Source organism: Cervus canadensis, chromosome X, assembly GCF_019320065.1.
Source record: "Cervus canadensis isolate Bull #8, Minnesota chromosome X, ASM1932006v1, whole genome shotgun sequence".
NCBI classification, from domain to species: domain Eukaryota; kingdom Metazoa; phylum Chordata; class Mammalia; order Artiodactyla; family Cervidae; genus Cervus; species Cervus canadensis.
In genome coordinates this window covers 136,410,391-136,417,574 of record NC_057419.1, presented here as the reverse complement: position 1 = coordinate 136,417,574, position 7,184 = coordinate 136,410,391, and positions in this window count along the sequence as shown.

The window sequence follows — 7,184 nt, the reverse complement described above, 5'->3', positions numbered from 1 at the left end:
AAACAGCATTACCTCAGTTTAAGAAAAAGATATAACCTGTGAAATGTTCAATATAAAGTGGAATGTGATCCATGATAAAATAAGACAAAGTCAGAGGAAGAAGAGGTCATTGTGGCCCAGAGCAGTGTTTTTTAAGCTTTCCTGGCTTGAGTTTTATTTCCATCAGACCTTAGAGCCTTTTTGTTGGATCAGTTTGAAAACCAGTGGATGAGACTGAATTAGAGAATGTGGTTATATAGAAGGGAAGGGACAAGTAGTAATGGAAAAACAGCAGACTGGGACAGGTCGTGAAGGCCTTGAAATGTTTAGACAGAGAATGTGGTCTTGATTGCTTTGGGGAAGGTCCAAATCCAGGGTCTCTCTGCCATCTTTCCTCTACCAAACAATGGCAAACAGCCACTACCAATCTCTTCACTCTTTATAAACCCAACCTTGTGTATTGACAAGAGAAAGGGAAAACAAACCTCAATGCCCACCCACCCAAGCTAGCCCTGTGGGAAATGTCTTTGAAGATGAGATCATAGTCTGGGCATCTGGAGCAAACTAGCAGGGTCTACTTACTGTACAAAAATTGCTGAACATATTTTTCTTTTCCTTAACCCTAAGTAAAGCTATCCTAGGGTTTCACATCAGTGGTTTTGAATTTTATTAAACAAAATAGCTAGTTCCTGCTTGATTGAAGTTTGATGGTCTTTCCAGAATTTTTTTCTACATAACTCTCCCCTTTCTTCTCTGTTTTACCAGGGTTCTTGATTGTAAGTAGAAGAAACCAATTATAGTTAAACTCGTTAGACACACCAAAAAATACATATTGAAAGGATGTTGGGGCAGGAGGGGGAGCTCCCCAAATCAAGGGGAGGTTAGACGGCCAGGGTTGGAAGATTGATAGGAATCAAAAGGGTTCCAGAGGCCACCAAGAAGCAGCAACAGTACGGCTGAGATAGTGAGGCTAAGCATTGTCAAAACTATAGTGATTAGACACAAATCACCCCAGTCTCCAGATTCTTCATCCTAGGAATGGAGGGAGAGGGGGAGAAGATCTCTATTCTTCAACTTCTCTAGTTGAGACAGGGTACTGTGTTCTACCAATATCTCACATCTTGGGAGATCCCCCTTCAAATAGGAAGAGGATGAACAGTGAACAGCAAACAAGTAAGGTAACATGCAAAACAATGTTCTTTATCTTCTCCTACATAATGTTTTTCAAACTGCAGTTGGTAACACATTATTGGGTTGTGAGATTAATTTCATGACTGTTGAATCACATTGCCTGATTTTCAAATATTATGGCAGAAACCAGTACAAAATTGTAAAACAAGTACAAAAGTACAAAATCTCTCAGTCGTATCTGACTCTTTGTGATCCCACAGACAGTAGCCTACCAGGCTCCTCCGTCTATGGAATTTTCCAAGCAAGAGTACTGGAGTGAGTTGCCATTATAAAGCAAGTATCCTCCAATTTAAAATAAAGAAATTTTAAAAATATTAGACACGTCTTACATTTCTGAGATAAAATCTAGCTGGTCATAATGTATTATCTCCTTTTCAAATAATGGATTCAAACTAGTGAAATTTGGTTTAGAATCCTTGCATCTAGGTTCATGAAGGGTATTGGTCTGCAGCTTTCTTGTACCTACTTTGGTAATGCTGTTCTCATAAAATAAGTTTAGAAGGTTTCCATCTTCTTCAATATTCTGGAAGGGTTCAGTAGAACTTATTTCTTCTCTAAATCTGGGCTTAGAATTTCCTTGTGGGAAGGGTTTTAACCACAAATTCAATTTCTTTAATAGATACAGTGATATTCATGCTATCTATTTCTTCTTAAGTGAGTTTTCACAGAATGCATCTTTCATCTAAGGCACTGACTTTTTAGGAATAAAGTTGTTTATAACATTTCCTTACTTTCCTTTTAATATCTGTATTGATGTCAACTCTTTCAATAATTGCACATTTGTCTCATTAATTGGCAATTAATTGGCAATTTAGTGTTAGATAGGGCTTCCCTCGTAGCTCAGTCAGTAAAGAATCTGCCTGCAATCCAGGAGACCTGGATTCAATTCCTGGGTCAGGAAGAGCCCCTGGAGAAGGAAATGGCAACCCACTCCAGTATTCTTGCCTGGAGAATCCCATGGACAGAGGAGTCTGGCAGGCTACAATCCATGGGGTCGCAAGAGTCGGACAAGACTTAGCAACTAAACCACCACCAGTGTTAGATAAGAGTTCAACTTTTGCATGTGGATATCCAGTTTTCCTAGCAGCTTTTATTGAAAATGCTGTCCTTTCCCCAATGATTTGTCTTGGCAATAATCACTTGACCATATATGCAAGGATTTACTTTTGGGGTCTATCTATTCTATTCACTTGGTCTATATGTCTGTCTTTATGGCAGTACCACACTATTTTTGTTTTTTTGCCTTATGATTAAGGAGTAGAAATTGCTATAAACTTGGATAAATATTTTGGAATAATTGCTGAAAAGTCTTTCAGTACCCTAATATTTTATATTTTTATTACCACACTGTTTTGACTACTGTAGCTTTGTAGTAAAGTTTCAAATTAGGAAGTGTGAGTCCTCTAGCTTTGTTCCCCTTATCAACATTGTTTTGCCCATCTAGGCCCCTCAAGATTCCATATGAATCTTAGGATTTAAAGAAAAATCTCTAGACCCACTCTAGGTAGTAATGATATCTTAACAATATTAAGTCTTCCAATCATGTTGTGAAAATTGAATAACCCCTGCAAAGGAATGAAATTGGACCCCCGATTTACACTACTAACAAAAAGTAACTTAAAATGGATTGTCTTCCAAACCATGAACACAGAGTATGTTTCTATCTATTTATGTCTTCTTCAATTTCTTTCAGTAATGTTTTTATTTTTGTTTCGCTTCTGTTTTTTAAAATTGAAGTATAATAGACATATGACATTATAATAGTTTCAGGTGTAATGAACTCAATATTTATATATTGTCTATTGTATATATGTATACATAAAGTATGCATTGGAAAAAGAAAAGACAACCCACACCTGTATTCTTCCCTGGAGAATTCCATGGACAGAAGAGCCTGGCAGGCTACAGTCCCTGGGGTCGCAAGAGTTGGACACAACTTAGAGACTAAACCACCACCATGGAGAAGGAAATGGCAACCTAATCCAGTATTCTTGCCTGGAAAAGTCCATGGACAGAGGAGCCTGGTAGGCTGCAGTCCATGGGGTTACATGACTGAGCACACATGTATGAGGAGGGTGAAGGGAGATGGGTTGGTAGCAATAAATTGGTAGAACTAAAAATAAATAAATAAATAAACCACCACCAATGTATGCATATATACACATTTGTGTACATAATGACAATATTTATGTAATGTATATTGTAAATTGTATATTTGTATACATACTAATTCAGTATTTGTATACACTGTGAAATGATCACCACAGTAAGTCTGTTGCCACAAATAGTTATAAAATTCTTTTCTTGTGTGAAGAGAAGCAGTGTTTTGTTTTAAAATATATTTTCACTTTATATGGACTCTAAATTCACAATATTTTTCAATACATTAAAGATGTTCCTCTACTGTCTTCTCTCTTGCAATGTTTCTCATGAAAAACCTGTTGTTTTCCTTATCTTCTGTTTCTCAATATACAATATGACTTTTCCCCCCACTCTGGTTGTGTTTAAGATTTTCTCTTTATCACTGGTTTTGAGCAATTTTACTATGGTGTACCTTGACATCAAGGTATAACTTGACATCAAGTTATCTTTGTCCTTCTTGTGATTGAGGTTAGTTGAACTTTTTGTATTTGTAGGCTTATAGTTTTAATCAAATTTGGAAAATCTGGGGCCATTATTTTTTCAAATGTTTTTTTCTCTTTTCCACCTCTATTCTTCACCTATCCAGTTACATGTGTATTAGGCTACCAGTAGTTCCACAGCTTATTGATGCACCATCATTTTTTAAAAAAATTCCCTTTTCTCTTTGTGTTTAATTTAGAATAGTTCTTATTGCTATGATAGCTTCTAAAGCAGCTCCCAATGATTTTCATTTCCTGGTTTTATGTTTTAGTGTCATCACCTGAGTGTGGGCTAGAACTAATGGTTTGGATTTAATGAATAAAATAGGGCAAAAGTGATGGCATGTCTTTCCTAAGATTAGGTTATAAAAGACTGAGACTTCTACCTTGCTCTTACTCTCTCTTTCTGGCTTTTCTTGCTAGACATGAAATTGTTATGTCTTCCAGTTTGCTAATATTTTTCATCTGTAATACCTGGTTTGCTGTTAATCCCATTTAGTGTATTTTTCTAGTTGCTCATTTATTTCCTTATATCAGTACAGACTCGATATTTCCCATATAATTCAATATGTTACAATCAGTTACTTTCACTGTTTATTCTTTTTCACTGTTTATTATAATGCACAAAAAATAGTTATTCTAATGCACAAAATTTCAATGACCATTTTGGTCAATAGGAGCCCCTTCCAGCTGGCTTATATTTCTTTTGACATGCCTCTATTATTATTATTTTAGTACTTCATTGCTTTTCAAAAGTACAAAAATATTTTTTCAGGCTTACCTTGTACTATTTTCACCACAGCTTTGGGCTCAGCCATTTCTTAAAGGAGAGAGCCAACTCTTTTACTGGACAATGGTATTTAGAAGCCAAGATTTGTATGTGCACACACATGCACACACACACATACTTATTTCTATATTTATTTCTATACCTGATGTTGTTGTTGTTTAGTTGCTAAGTTGTGTCCTACTCTTTTGCAACCCCATGACCTATATCCCACCAGGTTTCTCTGTCCATGGGATTTCCCAGGCAAGAATACTGGAGTGGGTGGCCATTTCCTTCTCCAGAGGATCTTCCCGACCCAGGGATTGAACTCATGTCTCCTGCATTGGCAGGGGGTTCTTTACAGCTGAGCCACCTGGGAAGCCCATTTCTATACCTAGTCATGTATACATTTAGTGTGCATGTGTGGTAGGCTGAATATTGACCCCAGATAATGTGAATATTTTTCCTCACATTGTAAAAGGAAATCTGGACAGGTTGTTGAATTAAAAATCCTGAGATAAGGATATTTCTTGGATTATTTGAGCAGAGCCAAAGTAAACACAAATGTTCTTACAAGAGGGTGAGAGACAGAGATTTGATTACAGAAAAAGGAGATGTGATGATGGAACCAGAGGTCAGGGTGACACACTTTGAAGACTGAAGAATGAGACCAAGTATCAAGGAATGTAGGCAGCTTCTACAAGTTGAAAAAAGTAAGGGAAAAGATTTTCCCTTGAAGCCTCTCAAAACAATGCAACTGTGATGACATCTTGATTTCAGACTTTTTACCTCCTGAACTAAAAGAGTATAAATTCATGTTGTTTTAAGTCATTAATTTTATGGTAGTTTGTTACAGCAGGAAATTAATACATCACAACTTCATATCAATATGTCCAAGTCCAATCCAGTGCCATGGGATTCATTCTAATTTTATCCTCTCTTTTATTTGTAACCCCCTTCTCTGTGAGAAACCTCACTCCCTTTATTCTTAATCTTCCGGTATGTAACCAAATACATTTCTTCTATCATCATTTCTTCCTGTACAGACTCCCTTCCCATCCCACATATAACAATGTGGATGAATCTCACAAACGTTATGCTGAGCAAAAGAAGTCAGATACTAAAAATATATAAATGGCTTGATTCCATTTAAATGGAGGGCAAGGATATCACCATAATGGTGATACAAGTCAGAATAATGTTATTTGTGAGGTGGGGTGTAGGCTGGGAAGGGGCCTGAGGAATGATGAAGTGTTTCATGTCTTAATCCAGGCAATGATTACACAAGTATATACATGCACAAAAATTCATCGAGCTGTTCACTCATGACTAGGACATCTGATGTGCTTTAATGTATACATCAGACATCATAAAGAATAATTTTAAAAAGCTAACCACTGTGTTTCCTTTCAGAAGCATGTTTTTGGAAGGTGGATATGTTTTATTTCAGAGTCTTGATGAAGATTTCGCAACATTCAAAACTCCAACAATTCAAGAATATTCTGAGAAAGTCTAGTAGAAATCTCAGTTTACCAGCCAGAGTCAAAAATCATGTGACAATGGTTAAGTACAGTTTGAAATTCACTCTACCCACATCTTTATCATTATTTCATTCCTGACAAGTTTTAATTTGAGGCTCGTATTACATAGTCTTTCCCACAGGTGAGACTTTATTAATACTTTTATGTTTTGCCATCTCAAGTGTGTATAATTCAAAGTTTAAAATGAGCAAAAAAAGGTATTCCCAGGTGGTCCACTGGTTAAGAATCCACCTGTCAATTCAGAGGACATGGGTTCGATCCCTGGTCTAGGGAGATTCTACATGCCATGAGGCAACTAAGCCTGTGGGCCACAGCTACTGAGCCCACTCATCGCAGCTACAGAAGCCTGTGTGTCCTAAAGCCCAAGCTCTGCAACAAAAGAAGTCACTGCGATGAGAAACCCATGAACCACAACTAGAGCGCAACCCCTGCTTGCTGCAACTAGAGAAAGTTCACATGCAGTGATGAAGGCTCACTGCAGCCAGAAGTAGGTAAACATTTGTAAATGAGCAAAATTATTTTGAATAAACATTTCTCCAAAGAAGATACACCAGTGTTAAACAAGTACATGAAAAGATGCTCAACATCACTAATCATTAGGGAAATACAAATCAACTCCATAATAAGATGCCTCTTCACATCCACTAAGATGGTTATAATTTAAAAGACAGATAATAACAAGTTTTGATGAGGACATAGAGAAATTGGAATCTTCATACATTGCTGGTGGGAATGTGCAGTCATTTTGTATAATAGTTGGGCAGCTCCTCAAAGAGTTAAATACAAGTTACCATATGACCCAACTAGTCCACTTCTAGGTATGTATCCAAGAGAACTGAAAAGGTATCTATACACAAAAACTTATTAATGAATATCCATAGCAGTAGTATTCAAAATGGTCAAAATACTTCTGATTTCTCTGGAGTAGGGGTAGTATGATGTGGTGGTTAGAAGAAAAGGATATGATTATTTAGTGTTAACGGGGCAGGGTTGGCCTCTTTTATCCTCTGTTTGATAAGCATCCAAGTGTGTCTCATGGATTCTTATGCATGTCACCCCTCACAGGTGTAATATCCTCCAACTGGC